The sequence below is a fragment of the Sapajus apella genome, unplaced genomic scaffold, assembly GCF_009761245.1.
Source record: "Sapajus apella isolate SASKATOON/1434 unplaced genomic scaffold, GSC_monkey_1.0 scaffold9, whole genome shotgun sequence".
Lineage (NCBI taxonomy): Eukaryota > Metazoa > Chordata > Mammalia > Primates > Cebidae > Sapajus > Sapajus apella.
Window position 1 is genome coordinate 28,096,134 of NW_022436949.1, and position 16,723 is coordinate 28,112,856.

The following is a 16,723-nucleotide window of genomic DNA, read 5'->3' on the forward strand; positions in this document are numbered from 1 at the left end:
AAAGCCAAGGATGTGTCCCTAGTCCGTTAGATAGAATGCCCCACTTCTAGTTAGTCCATCTGCAGCTTCCCATTGCCAACAACTTCCTATCAGGGCATATTAAAACTGTTACCTTTTTTTCTCTATAAAGCTTTTACACCTACCTGCCTGTCTTTGAATTACTGCCAAATGCAAGTGATGGAGGATGGCTCTTTCACCAATGGCAAGTTCTGCAGAAATTGCCTTTGCCAGTTCTCATTTGACTGGTCTTCATTTATTCCTGCATCTTTCAACTGAAGAAAAATATGCAACCCTATTCTAACCTGGTAGATATGTGTTTTAATGAGCCACTTAATTTATTTTCTATTAAAATTAAACATTTTAGAAACGATGGTGGCATAAATGATATAGTCAATTGGACATGTTTATGAGATTAGTGCAGGATGGCTGGAATTATTTATAATGACTTGTGGTTTTACTTAAATTGGCAGAAAATTCATTTCAATATTAATTCATTATTGATTCAATTACCTCAACATTAATTTGCTCAGATGAGCAGAAACTTCATTTTGACATTTATTTCATTCATACTGATTAAAATGTATAAATATACTAAAACTGGTTTTCCAAAAATAAGTTTCAGTAGTATCATGAGGATTTCAATTTGTTTTTAAATACAAATGAAGAAACGTTTTATTTATTTATATTTGCAAGACACCCTAGACTGGCTTGTAAACTATTTTAAATTTAGATACTTGTTTTCTTTTCTATCTTAATATTCACGTTAGACTTTTCTTTTCTATCTTAATATTCACAGCTGACTTACTGCCTTTGGAGGCATTCCTGAGACTTAGGAACTGACTAAATATCTCTCTTGAGGTAGTGATAGACTAGAAATCAGAAATCCCGTGATAGAGAAACTGCCATCTGTTTAAGAAGACTAAGAGAGTAGTAGATTAGGCCCAACAGTTGAGAAGAAATTCAGATTCAGAATGAGAGTGGTGTTCCACTGGGAAGAGATTATAAATCGCAGAGTAAACCTGGGCTGAATGGTTTTCACATCAGTTTAGTCTTATGGAAAAATAGAAAGTGGAAGCCAGAAATCATCCCTAAGACATTTGTTGCAGACTCAGATTTCGAGGTTTCCTGTTGTGTATAAAATTGGTCCTACCTTCAGTTTCTAAAATGATTTTGTTAAAATTCTGCAAATCCATGATATTTTAGTGTGAATTTTTATGATCTCTTTCCAGTTGTATGAGTTGATTTGAGATGTCTGATTTTTAGAATTATATTGTTTCCCAGTTTTCCAAAGTACTTTCTTTTTTTTTTAACTCTTAAGCCATTCTTGTCCTTTGAATTTTTAAAATCTCTCTCCTCATTTAATCATATACTTGAAATTGTGTTATTTAGGTTCAGTTCAGACTAGGGTAGCATATTTAAATTGATGTGAAATAAACTTCTCCTAGAAAATAACTCTTGCTTCATTTGTAGGAAATAATCTTTCTTTCCTAAAAGATTTACAGTGTTAATTTGTTTGATTTTAAATAAACAGCTGCTTTTCCAAAATTAATTAACTAGCTTTTTTGAAGGAAAGTCCAAATCAAGTGATTAAGAAACTTTGGGGGATTCAGTCTTCATGACTTAGTTCATTAAACAGCCAAAGGCCTTCGCAGAGAAGAATCATAGTAAGCAAGAAATATGTCTCATAATGTAAGCCTAGTTTATCCTGAGAAGTGCAGATTTTCCCGAAGGCTCCTTTCAAATTAGAGTCAGGTGGCTAAATGAAAGCAAAGCTTAGGAACAAAGCTATAGTAAAAATTTTCATAACGAATTAGAACTCATGAATTTTCTCAGAATTACAATCAATATGACTTGATCAATATCTATTTGCATGTAAATATATTTCACTACCATTCCAGGATGATCATAAAAGACGATCACTATAGCAGTCTTATAGGATATTCATAGGGTGCATCCATGGTGCCACTTCCTCCTCCTCTTTGGAAAATTGTGTTCCAATAAAAGTTCTGCCTTGTTGGGCTGGGAGTGTTCTGGACCTTCTCTGGATCTCTCCCAAGTCCTCTGTAATTCCCCTGTTACTCCATAAAAGTTTTTTTTTTTTTTTTAATTACTCAGGCTTGCTTTGATAAATGACTGTGTTACATCAATGAAAACTTTAGAAAATTTGCAGACAAATCCCACCACAAGAACTTATTTTTCTGCTGATTCCTTCCCTGAGGATAATATTTCTTTGCTAAGCCAAGCTATTGGTCTACTTTGTATAGAGTCTGCTGGTAATAGTCCTGCCAATGTTAGTGATAGGGCCGCTTTAGTTTGCATTTCCTTGAAAAATAGCTCCTTTGGACATTTCTAGATCCTATTTTTCTGAAGAACCGGTTTAATTTTTAATTAAGGCCTGTCATTTTATTATTGATTTGCAGGAATTTGTGCTGTATTCTCAATGTCAGCCCCCTTCAGTTACATGTGTTGCAAACAGCTCTTTACCTTGCTTCTTCATATATTTGTTTCTGTCTTTTAATGAAACAAAGTTGTTCATCCTAATGTATGAAACCAAATGTCAATCCTTTTCTTAATGTTTATAACTTTTTAAGTTTTATTTGATTTTTTTTTCCCGTAGAGACAGTCTCTTCCCTTTGTTAATATTATACCATGATTGGGGTTTTGAACCTTTAAGGAAATGCATGAATGCTAGATGTACAACTCAATGAAATATTTGTACACTAGCAACTCTGTTACCAGAATACAGATTAAGAAGTAGTACTGGGCCTCTGTCACCTGGTCCTTCCTCCCAGTGACTAACCAAACTATGCTAACGTCTAACTCAATGCAACAGTTTTGTTTTGGGATTTTGTGTAAACTGAGTCATATAGTATACATCCTTTTGTGTCTGCCTTGTTTCCTCTCTCTCAAAACTATTTTATGAGGATACTCCATTGGCTCATGACATTGCAATTTTTACAAGTCCAATAGTCTGTGGTTAATACACCATAATTTATTATCTTTTTTTCTATTGCTGATGGTCATTTGAGCAATTTCCAGTTTGGGGATTATTATTAATAATACTATAAATGCTATTGGGTGGCATTGACAGTTTGCCTGATTCTTAGAATTCTGTTGATAGTATCTTCATTGAATGACATCCTTTTTCCCAGACTAATCAAAGTGGATGATGGATCAGTATATTCATTGAAAAATCTTTCAGAATAAATGATGTGTTGTTAGTGAGCAATTCTCCATAGTATTTCTACATATCTTGGAGTAGATTTTGTTTCAGACTATAATTTCAAGGAAGTTTATATAGTAAATAAATTTGAAAGATAAGGATACTGTCTCACACTAGGACAAAATAATAATTTGTCTTCTCTTCAGAAAAATAAAGGTAACATATCCTTCCTGAGAAGTTAGGTACACCAATGCTTGTGGCTTCCTTATGAGACTGGTGATTTACTAAGCTTGGAGTTATTCAGTTGTGGAGCAGATGTGTTGTATGTGTAACATCTACCTGGGCCCAATGTGAACCTCATTCCCATGGAATTGGTGGGGTGTGTAGAGGGAGGTAAATTCAATAACAATATGAAGCTCATGCTGCTGTCATGCTCTCTAACAAAGTTATTTATCGATTCAGGAATATTGTGCTTTCTGAGAATATTGATGTCATTCTGGAAGACTAATTTGTTAACTTGCAAGCGGAGTATAATCTCAGATTTTTCACAACTTTTGACATGAATCTCTGCGTTTCATTTTGAATATTTCTTTTTCTGGCTTACCTTCTAGTTTAATAATTCTTTTTTGCTGGCATCTAATTTTACCTTAATGTATTTACTGAGTTCTTAATTTCATTATTTATGATTTTTAGTTTTACATTTATAGTTATTTATAAATTCTAATCTTCTGACAATACTGTCATTTATTGTCAATAAATGCTTCTTAAACATACATCGTTTATTTTAGTCTGTGACTTATGGCTCTATTATCTGTGTCTTCTATGGGCCAATGTCTCTTTCCAGTTGTTGCTGTTGGTTTTGACTCACATTTTGTTCCTTGTGCTCCTTTTGATTGAGGATTTGCCATATTATACTATGCTTTATGAAGATAATTTGAGGCCCTGTATTATGTAATCTTCATTTAGAGAGAATTTATCTTCTTCCGGTAGTACATTAACCAATAATTGTAGCTTTGTCTTGCTTCTGGCATAATTATGAAATTGAGATAATCTGAAGCTGTCTTCAGTTTTGGTGAAATCTTGTTTCTTTCCAGTTTACTTTTATTGCTTCATTATAGCTGTTTGTAGGCCCTTTTCCAGGTCTTATGGATTTTTCAGGTGGTTCTGAAATCCAAGTTTGTCCCTCTAGGTCCATGATTCTGCGGAAAGCTTTGTTCAGCTTTTCAAACTCTCAGCTGTTGCATCCAACGTCATTAGTCTTCTACAAGAGACAGTATCCCAAATGTCCATTTTCTGTATTTAGTCTTCTCTCCTTGTCCACACTCTGATTTCACAATTTCTCGCTACCCTGTTCTTCTCTGATGCGTTTTTACTTGGTTTGACAAGTAGTTGTTCTCAATAAAATTATTCCAAATCATCTAGTTAATTATTACTGAAAGCATATATCCATTGACTCTTTTAAACCCAACTTATTTATCTCATTTTAATTTTTCTTAAAGATGAAATATTCCCAATAGACCCTCAGTCTATAAATAATATAAATGTATTTTGATTATATCCCATCTGTCCTAAAGTTATATCTTGTCATGTGTGATTCCCAGCATATAGTATGTGTTTCCAAGCAGGAAATGCTGCTTTATATTAATTATTAAACGTGTATGTATACATATATACATATATGTATATATACGTATACGTATATATACATATATACATATATGTATATATACGTATACGTATATATACATATATATGTGGGGAGTGTGTGTGTATGTGTGTATATACATGTATATATAATATGTAAATAATTTATAAATATGTGTGGAATATATACTTAAGACAGGACCCTAAAATAATAGCATTCCTTCTCAATATCAAAATAGTCCATTAAAAGCAATTATATGTCCTTGTTTGAATCATAAGAATTTGGAAGCTTTAATATATGAGGATGGTAATTGCTGTAGCAAGCCAGCTTAATTTAGTTTGGTTTGAAATGAAAGCTGAGATGTCTTGGAGAATGGTAGTACATTAACCAATGATTGTAGCTTTTGTTTTATTTCAGAGCAAATCAGTTCATTTCCTGTCAACACTATTGATATGGCAATGTTTTTGCCTTTATCCTAATAAACATAGAACATCACAGTTTTCTTTTACCTAGTAGATTATACATTCAATATTTTTTCCTAGGCTAGGTTATTTCTCAAATTTGGTATCACTTTTTAGGGATCTTTAATGTCTTCTCATTCTAATGGACCCACTGTATGCATCATGCTGACTTGACTTCAAATTAATAAATAATCTAAATAATGTGGTAATACATTTGGCAGAGGCAGAGACACATATCCCACAGAACATGAAAACTTTCAGTTTAGGGGAGCATGTGTGATTCCTGCATATCGTGAAAAAGAATTGCTCTGCATTTTGCCTACCAGCACCAAAAATGGGAAAAACAAAAACAAGAGGTTTGACTCAAACTGTTTACTTTGTGAACAGAAAGACAGCCAAGATTAAATGAGACTCACGGCAGGGCAAGACAATTTTTTCCAGGTAACCCTTAATGATAAATAAGTTCTGCCACTTAACTCCTTGAAACAGAAAATCTAGTAGCACTCAAGCATTTGTGATATTCCAGAATGTTCTACAGAGACTACAGTAACCCATAGTCTGAAAGCACAGTAGAAAGTTTTTAGTTTTAAATCAAGAGTGTCACCTTCGTTATGGGACCGTTATCATTTTCAGACATAGCTTTTGGATTGGTAATAGGCCGTGAAAGAGTACAAAGCTGAAACCTTGAATGGTACTAGAGTTTGCTTTCATTGACCCATTTAAAGCTCATGTTGAAGTTTGAGCCCCAGTATTGGAGGTAGGGCCTAATGGGAGATATTTGGATTATGGAGGCAGATCCCTCGCAAATGGTTTGGTACTGTCCTCAAGATAGTGAGTGAGTTCCCACTCTGTTCATTCCCACAAGAGCTAATAGATAAAAACATCCTTGCACTCCCCTACCCCTGTCTCTTCTACTGCTTGTGATCTCTGTACATTCTGGCACCCTTTCCCCTTCCACCATGAGTGGCAACCGTTTGAGGCCCTTACCAGAGGCAGATGTTTGAGGCCCTTATCAGATGTGCCTGTGATTCTTGTACAGCCTGCAGAACGATGAGCCAAATAAACATCTTTTCTTTATAAATTACTCAACCTCAGGTGTTCTTTTATAGCAACACAAATGGACTAATATGAATGGTTACCATATTCTTACATGATGCCAAATGTTCTTTATAAATTGTTTTTGTTGAATTGACATAATTCCGTGTGCACATCATAAATCGAGTCATTAATCTCCCACTATAATTATTCCAACTTTTTAACCTCCCCTGTCTCAATTAACAATTCTTCTATAAGGAGATTTCCTTGATAACTTGAAACAGAATATAGCATTTTATAGATGAGTTTACCTTATATACTAATAAAATAATGAAAAATGAACTGTGATACCAATATAGTCTTCTCAGGAGCGGTTCTGAAGGCCACAAGATCAAGCAATGTTTGCCAGAGATATTTTTTAGAGTAGCACATTTTATGGTCACTTTGCTTGGAAAAAAATGATATGAGATAGGGGTGTCTTGCAATTTATAGCAAGAGCAATCAATTTGGTTGGGTGGTTAAGGAAGTGAAAAAAATTATTAAACAATGAGGAGGATTCTTTTAGAGAGATCTTATGTAATGGCCCCATCTATAAACATATTTGAATCACATATGAATGTTCACCAAAAAGACATTACGACAGACGAAACTTTAATAATCAACACAGCAAGATTACTTAAGCTAAGGAAGTATGTCTCCTTAACCTCCCACGAAGTACTTTCACAAAGACCTCATAAGGAGATTATTTTGTAAATAGGAGGCTATACATAAAATCAGTGGCATAGTCTTCCCATAAGTAAAGCTATTTTAGTGATTGCTGCCACCAAGTGCTCAACTTAGCAGAAGTAAGAAGCCTTAAGCCCCTAATATTGTACTACATACTTAGAATAACCTTGAAATGTTCAATTTTATTTATTCATTTTACATCGGAGAGAGTAGCAATTTGTGATAACTTAGTTACTCATTTGGGTTTTAAAAATTCTTCTCTGCCTTTATGCCTCTGCTAGTACTACTATTTATGCACTTAGTAAATGATGACAAACTACTTTAGTCTTTTATAGAGCATTGCTTCTGACAAATTCATTATACAGCAAAATAAGAAAGGAAGTGGGCCAAAGTCAGTGGGGATCACTAGTTTCCCTAGTCAGGCATCAGTTGTAAATAACACAATGCAAGGTACAGAATATATTCCTCATGGGTCTGGAAGTCAATCAGCAGAAGTAGGGGGTGGTACTTCCCACGGCTACCCTTAAGTATCCATTCAAAAAAAATTTGCTTACTATTTCCATGACTGTAATCTTGTGCAATTTAGAGATTTTTCCACCTCAAATAGATTTCCCCTATTCCATGATTCCACTGAACTGAAGACTGAAACAGCAGCTTATCATCTGTAGTTTCTGATACTGTTTGGGGAAAAATGGAAATTTTGATTTTGGTTAGGGTGATTTCTAAAGTTTAGAAGCAAAGAGTTCAAATGGAGCCCAAATTCTCTCTGGGCAGGCTCTATTCTTTTGTGTCTAATGGTAAACTTTAAGAGCAGATTATTGCAACAGTATAAAAGCAGGGCTACCGTGAATGCAGGTCTTTCAGAAAGGAAAGTTTATGTTACAAAAGAAGACTTAGAAACTGACCAGTTGAACTCTTTATTGAAATCATAGGAAGATGGTATAGTTAACGGAGAAGAAAGGTCATGAATCCCCCTAAAATTCAGTTGTAAAATGAGATTTTATTTTCTAAAATCATTTGGCTACCTTTGTCTCTCTATGTGAATGTATATAAAGCCTTTATTACTTATTTTCCCCAAACCATATATAGAATGTATTCACTGTGGCTAGTTTGGCAATCTATCCTGTACATGAGACAATATTTAGATAACATCAAGTCATAACTAGAAGAGAAATGGACAACACCAGGATGCCTGGGTCTTAGCATTGTTTGTAGTAATGTTGTGACTTGCCTCCCTTTGGGTCACTTTGTCGTATGTATATGAATTTTACATTGAACAGAGAATAGTTGTTTTATGTTTTGGGGATAATTTTTTAGTTTGAAAAAGTATGTATGTGAAGAATAACTCATGTGTATCATTAGAATCAATAGTTGTAGTTTTATAAATCAGCATGTGATGATACTACCTGTTTTAATTTCCCATGATGTGATTCTGAATTCTTCTACCTGTGCTATGAGAGAAAAAGAGTTCAAATATCATCTTTTTAAGTCTCCTCTAGTGTTTGAAATGAGCACATGACCCATAATCACCCATTTAAATGCTCCCATTTGCTGCTTGAACATTAAGGAAATAGCTGAAAAGTAAATGGCCAATTGAGAAAATATGTCCAGTGTCGGTGTGGAAATTAGGTAGAAGTGATATTATTGGTAGCCAATAAAGTGTGTCCATTGAGAGAATCCTAGAAAAAAAAAAAGATCTGTTTCTGTGATACAATATTTGTCAAATTTCACATTGCCTAACTTTCCTTTTTCCTGCTAATTTTCTCAACTTTGTCCTTTTGGTCTTTCTGATGATTCTTTGAGCAGCTAGATATCCTGCCAATAAGTTTCTTTTCTGCTTACATTAGCTACAGTTAGTTTCTCTTATTTCCAAACCAGAACTCAAACTGCTTTGGAGGATAAAAGAATGTGAGTTGCTGTAAAACTAAAGTAGAAATCAATATATAAAAGTCAAAAACTGACTTAATCTCATATTATGCAGCACACATGAAGAAAACAATTTCACAAGGTTAACTACATATTATATATCAAGAAAACAAAAATATATGTTGTCTGTACTGGATGTGTTCCCCAGAGTTTGTATGTTGAAACTCTAATACCCAGTTTTATGGTATTTGGAGATACAGCTTTTGGAAGGTAACTACTTCATAAGAGCTAAGCCCTTGTGAAGAGATTAGTGCCCTTATATAAAAAGAGAGGACAGAGCTTGCTTCTCTCTCTGTCTCTCTACAATGTGAAGAGACACAGCACTAAGAGGACACGCAACAGACAGTGGATCTGCTGGCCCTTTGACCTTGGACTTCCTGGCTTTCAGAACTCAGAAAAATAAATGTTCACTGGTTAGCCTGCCCAGTCTATGCTAGTTTGATATCTCAACACAAACTAAGTCATGGGAGAACAGTACAATTTTAGGAAGAAGGATTTATGTGAAGGATATGGGGGAAGATATTGGCTTTGGAGTAGATTGAGGAACAAAAGACACAGGAATTCTTTTTTTTTTTTTAACTACTAATTAGCTGTAGAAGGTATAGCAGAAATGGAGAGTTATGGTTTAAATTTATGTCGACTAAATCAGTATCTAACAATATTTTCTGAATATAAGAATTGCATGGAGGCCTTATTCAAATTATTGCTACAAGATCTTCCAGATTCTAACATCTCCAGGAGGTATTAGAGTTGAGATAGGTCCGAAGATAACCATAATTTTGCCGAAGTCCTTAGATAATCTCACAATCAAAAACGACTATGACAATTCCGGACTAAAAATAATTTTGGGTGAATAAGAGTACTAATTATCAGCAGATGTTTGAAACCCAGATAATTATGATTTAAAAGATACTTTTCAACAATCACACAATGGTGCTTTTGAAAAAGTTTCATAAAGGAGATTTGAAAAAATATCAAGATTCAGATGTCTCTGGCTCAACAAACTAGAGAGATGTTAAGTTATTTCATTATATTGCTTGTAAGTACCTTCTACTTAGAAGTGCAGAAAGGGAGAGCTGATCGTCTGTAGCTCCCAGAAACAGTCATACATTGCTATCAAATTCCTGGCAAGTATTCAGTCAGAAACATCTGCAAGAATTTAGCACTGAGCCATGTATTTACTGATCTCTCTACCTGTTACTCTAATTACTGCACTATAAAATTTTTATTTTTATTCTAGCTCCCTCTGATGCTGCTAGATCATAGATCAAACCCAGCATGGGATAGCAGTCTAGGAAAAATAAAACAAAGGAAGGAAATAAAGGCAGGAAAACAGAGAAAATGAACTTGGAGGTTATGTGTCATCATGTATGGAATAAAAAACAGATTCCCACATCCTATGGTTTCTGCTTCTTCCAACATATTCTCAAAAATTGTGGAAGTTGCATTTAAGTTGGTTAAAATATTTGGTAGCACAGTATAAGTACTAAGTAGCAAACTGTTTTAGTGTACATATATGTAAAAAGAAGATAAGTTTATTATAACCACACAGTCCTTCACTTCCTGCTTATGCTTCTTAAGCTACCTTGCAAACAAAAGATAATCCAAAACCTCCCAATATTATATGGTTTTTGCTTAACCTGAATATGTTTGGATCAGCTTGGTTCATATACCCAGTTCCACTGAGGAAGCTGGAGATTTTACAGACATATGATTTTGAGGATCTGACCTTTAGGAACAGGAATTGACGAGAGAGAGAGAGAGAGAGAGAGAGAGAGAGAGAGAGGTGAGAGATGTCAATATTCCAAATGGTAATTACAGTTCATAATTCTGTGTTTGTCCCCTAGATTCCACATTGTTTTCAGAGTCTCAGCTTTCCAGTTAATTGAGTTTTAGGTAAAGAAAAAGCCAATATAAATTAATTTAAGTAAAATAGAACTTGGAAGTTATGCTGCTCAAAAGCCAGAGTTTAGTGAAGCTGAATCTAGGATTCAGGTGCTCCAATGTGTCCTTAAACCTGCTGTTTGGTTTCATTGCAGTCATTTCATTCAGACAGAGCATTACCAGCCAGTGTTCACATGCAGCCACATCATAGTAGTTACTACTCATGTCCTCCAGACTCCAAGCTTATGTAAAAACTGGAGCCACCCTCTGTGCATAGACCGAGGAAAGTCCAGAGATGTTGTCTCAAAGGCTCTAATTGGGTAACATGACCTCTTTCAGGGTCAGCTATTTGGTGTTATCAACACTGGGCCGTGTCCTTGTCTCTGGAGTTACAGGTGAAATTGACTTTAAAAAAAAATATGAAAAAAATTAGGAAGCAATAGTAACTTAAAGTAAATTTGGGGTTCCATTATTGGGGAAAAAAAAAAAGTTCATTGGATTTGTAAGAAAACTCACAAAACCTATTACCATGTTTACAAATTTATTCCAGAATTTAAATAGTTGTGTAGTGTTTTCAGTACCACAGTTGATTATTATGTCAATTAAAACATAATGAAGTGTCTTAAAAATGCACAGGGAAGTTGATTACAATTTTGTGAGAATACCCATGCCATACTGTCTTCATTACCAGTAGTAATAAAGCTAGGTCTACTGACTTCTTTCATTCCATCTTCATGTATATATATGTATTCATTCCATGGTTGATCAGTTCATTTTGTTTAAAAGGGCTTTCAGAATAAATGTTTCCAAAATATTGCAATTAATGACTAAAATGCTTATCTTAAAAATGATTCTCTCATGTCTCCAACCATTCCCAGTGCTAATGCTGTTAATCACAGTCTTTTTTATTTCAACCAAATATTTGGGCATATTATCTTTATCACATCCAAATTGAAAAAATGTTTTCATATAATTAAGCTATTTTTTTTTCTTTTTAGTAGTTCTGTAGCGTCATAATTGCCTGACATTGCCTATTCTTTATTTTGCCAATCTGGTTTCTAAAGATGTGTCTTTATTTCTTAAGAATATTGATATTTTCAAAAGTATATATAATGAGGTTTATTCATGTACATCCTTAATTTGATAAGATGTGAGTTTCAAATCTGAAGATCATTTCTTATTAAAACAAAGGGAATTGACTTTTGTTTAATCCCAAGCTAATTTTATTAGTACTCTTGATCTCAGTTGATAGAAATCCTTAAGGTAGCTTAAGAAATCATGGACATATACAAATCCTCTACTCCAAAGAATATTTTAACAACTAAGCTCTTGAGAAAGGGGGCCAATGCATCTGAGAACCCGTGACCTGTGTGCTCCCAAGAACTCTTTCCCCAATATAATTTACTCTGTTAAATCAGTTTTTGCTTTTATTTTGTTGAGGTATGATTTATGTCCATGCTAAGAGAGATATCAAAAACTCCAAGTTTTATTTGTAGTTTTTTTTCCAATGAGATGTATTACTTTCATATTAATCTGCTTACCAGTTCTGAGTCCAACTGAGTCAGGTACCACTCTTGGTCCAAGCAATTTTACTAACAAAGCAATTCTCTTATTACACTTAGGAAAGAGAGCAGTTCAAAGCAGTCAGCACTGAATGTTCTGTTTTTTACATTAATAATTTAAGATGGCATACAATTCATTCTACTACTTCTTATATTTACTTATAAATAATACAGAAGAGAAAGGTAAAGTAACTCCTTAAGGCTACCATGGTTCTACTTGGCTACTTCCTTAAACCTGCTTCTATAGATTAAATGAAATGCATATCCAAAGATTCCAATCATTCAAATTAAACTTCAATAAAACTCAACAGAATTAAACACTCAATAGAATTTTATTTGACCTGAATTTTCTATATTATTGCCTCAATTTTTTCTATCATATTTGTCTAACTTGATTGCGTAAATTAAACAACTGATTTGTTTTCTTGTTTGTTTTGGCAAAGACATTTTCTAGGCAAAAAATCTCATATAGGTGGAGGAAAATATTTAAAGTATTCAACACCTAATTGGCCATACTGTTAGTTTTCTGTTGCAAAGTTATAAAGTAAATGGTTTCTATTTAGCAATGAAAATCACATCTCCTATGGTTCACATTTATGTTTCATCAAAGAACAGGTGGAAGAAGTCTGCATGCCAAGAAACCACCCATGGTATTCACAGTTTGAGAGCTTGAACTTAAAGGCGATCATGGCCAGGCGTGGTGGCTCAAGCCTGTAATCCCAGCACTTTGGGAGGCCGAGGCGGGTGAATCACGAAGTCAAGAGATCGAGACCATCCTGGTCAACATGGTGAAACCCCGTCTCTACTAAAAATACAAAACATTAGCTGGGCATGGTGGCGCGTGCCTGTAATCCCAGCTACTCAGGAGATTGAGGCAGGAGAATTGCCTGAACCCAGGAGGCGGAGGTTGCAGTGAGCCGAGATCGCGCCATTGCACTCCAGCCTGGGTAGCAAGAGTGAAACTCCGTCTAAAAAAAAAAAAAAAAAAGCGATCATTTGGCTTGTAAACAGCTTTACTTTTCATATAATTGACATGAAACTGGCTCTACATCACACAAGCATGTCATAGCTTATTGCACTCACACAACACAATATTGTAAAAAATGCTAGCAAATCATGCTTTTAATTTGTAATTCAGCATATCTAAATATAAATAATACATCATTAATAGTCAAGTATAAAATATGCAAATTTATGAATCAATTAATACATTAGTTCTCACTAAAATTATAGCCCAAATTAATGATATGAATAGTTTCTTTTAAAGCTTTTCGGATGGTTTTAGATACTGAACGTATGTGCCTTTATTATAGTTAAGGCTTAGGAAGAATTGTCACATCCCAAAGTTAGCTCTAAGCCCATTGATTGCATAAACAACTGATTTGTTTTCTTGTTTGTTTTGGCAAAACCATTTTATAGGAAAAAATCTCATAGGTAGAGGAAAATAATTAAAGTATTCAACACCTAATTGGCCATACTGTTTTATAAGTTTACCATGTGAAGATGCAGATAGTCTTTTTCCACGAAATTGAAAAAGAAACATTTTTATGTTCATTTCTGGAACATGTTCAATGACCCATAGAAGGTAGGGACATTATTTCCATGCACAGAGATGTCATAATTGAAACTATAATTGGTAGAGACACATGAAATAATCATCACATGATTTTTAAAACTTTAGTTTCAAATTCCCACAATGAACCTCTTGAGCAACTTAGGACCCAGAATTGGCATAAAACATCAGACTTCCTCTTATCTATGTGTATAAGACCTATATTGTTACTGTTTTGTATACTCTTTTCAATTTCTCTTTCAAACATGCTCTTATCACTAGAATTCCCTAAATGCAATGTTTTCTGAATTGGAATATTAGATTAAGGTAATGATAATTATATTATTTTTTCTGTATTTTAATGTTCTCTACCCTCTCCCAACAAAGAAAAACATAGGTTGCCATTGTAATCAAGAAGGTAAAGCAATTTAAAACGAGCTAAAAATAAGTTGGTGATAATCTACACAAATATTAATAGTTCTGAATCCTAGCCATAAACTAATTTATCACAGGAGGCCAAGGCACTCACATTTATGAAGCTTCTCTGCTGTTTGTGACATTCAAGCAAATTTGAGAAATGTTACACTGCTACGTATTTATATTTGGTTCCTAATATAACTTTTTACCAAGACATTGTTTCATTCTCTCCCAAGAACAGCATTGGTGTGGTGTTGTAAGAAAGTCAGAGACTGAGCTTCCCACAGGCTCCTCTGAGCTCTCTCTTGGACTAGGTCTTGTCCTTGGCCCTTGACCTCAAGCCTACATAGTCTAACTGTAGCAAGAATCCTGCTTAAGTCAGTTTAGCAAGAATCCCCTTGATATTTTCTCTTAGTAATTTTCTGTCCATTACCTCCCTCCCCCTGGCTATAAATTCCTATTTGCCCTTGCTATATTTGAGATTGAGCTCAGTTAAATACTGAACTCTATTTTCCCTTATTGCAATAGTTTCTAAGTAAAATCTGTCAACATCACTTTAGTGTCCAGCTCTGGTTCTCTTTGACATACCCCAAGGTTATTCACAATTTCTTCCTGAAATGAGTAGTTCCATACATCTAGCTACAAATAAATATATAGTAAATTTCTCAGGCTCAGAGAATCTAAACTTTGCTTCTCAAATAATATTTAGTTAGAAAATCTAATTTGATACCAAAGAAAAACAAAGGCCTGAAAGTATATTGATTTTCCCAAGGTCAGATAACACATTTGAAACTAGACTCAGAACACAAGTCATAAGATTACCAATGCTGTGTTATTTCCATGGTGAGGGTAACACAAAATTAGAATTGAGCTTGAAAATTTGGCAAATACATATAAACATTAATAGTGATTAACTCTGGATTAATATTTGAGGTCCTATAAAGGAAAGGTTATAAAATACCAAGTGATATACATCCAAAAAGATGATCACAAACTTACTGACAAAACAAGAAGGCCATCTTGAGAAAATGAAATAAAAGCAAGGAAAGGAAAAGCCTGACTTTTGGGTGGGGGGCGACTAGAAGCAAGTTGTTAGAAACATGCATTTTTCTTGTATAATTCCTATAACTACAGTAAGAAGAAATAGGATTCTAGATATAGTAAAGGGACAATCAAAATCAGATTGTGGGCTAGGTATCGTGGCTCATGCCTATTATCTTGGCACTTTGGGAGCCAAGGCAGGAGGATGGCTTGAGGCCAGGAGTTCAAGACCAGCCTGAGCAACATAGCAAGACCCCTCTCTACAAAAGAGAAATTTAAAAAATTAGGTGTGGTCGCCTGTGATCCATAGCTACTTGGGAGGCTGAGGTGGGAGGATTGCATGAATTTGCAGTGAGCTATGATTGTACCACTGCTCTCCAGCCTAGGTGACAGAGCAAAACCATGTCTCTAAAAAAATTAAAGGAAATAAAGTTGTATCTGATTCATGATCCCAGTTTAGATACTCAGAGTAGATTTCTCCAGGAGATCATCTATGCATTCATTGAGTAAATGAAACAAAATGAATATGATGATAAATGGTAATAGGACAGAAAATGAGCCTTCCAGGTTTATAGCTTCACTTTCCTGTGCTCCACAGAGGTATATGACATGTGCTTGTTAATTGTGCCTGGCAAAATTGATGAAGTAGTCATTATTGGTGGGGCAAGCTTACTCGGTAGCCCAAAGGCCATGGTACTTGTTAAACAGAAAATGTCCTCCCCAGCTTACTCCAAGGATACTCTATTGCCTGAAATCTCTAAATATGTACCACATGGCATGGCAAAAGGAATTCAGGGCTGTGATTAAGTTAATGTTCCTGAGGTTTGGAGATTATCCTGCATTATCTAGTTGGGGACCAATGTAATCACAGGAGTCTTGATTAGAAAAAGGTAAGTCAGAGTCAGAGAAAAAAGTAGGATAATAGAAACAGGGCAGAGAGAGACTATAATACATTCCTGGTGGCCACAAATCAAGGAATGCAGGAAACTTTTAGCTGGAAAAGGCAAGGGAACCAGTTCCCCTATAGAGCCACCAGAAGGGACAGAGCCCACCCAACACTTTTATGTTTGAACTTTGCTTTAGAATCCGATATTTGTAAAATCATAAATTTTTATTGTTTTAAGCCAATATCATGTGGTATTTCATTACAGCAACAATACAGAGACGTCTTAGGAAGCACGGTTATCCCACAGGAGAGAGCTCACAGTGCAGTGTAAAAATAATAGTCTGTAGGATCTAGGTAGGCTCTGGCCATACTAGAATAAGAAACCAGGAGGTTGTCAGCCACAGCTATTATTGCCAGATCTCATC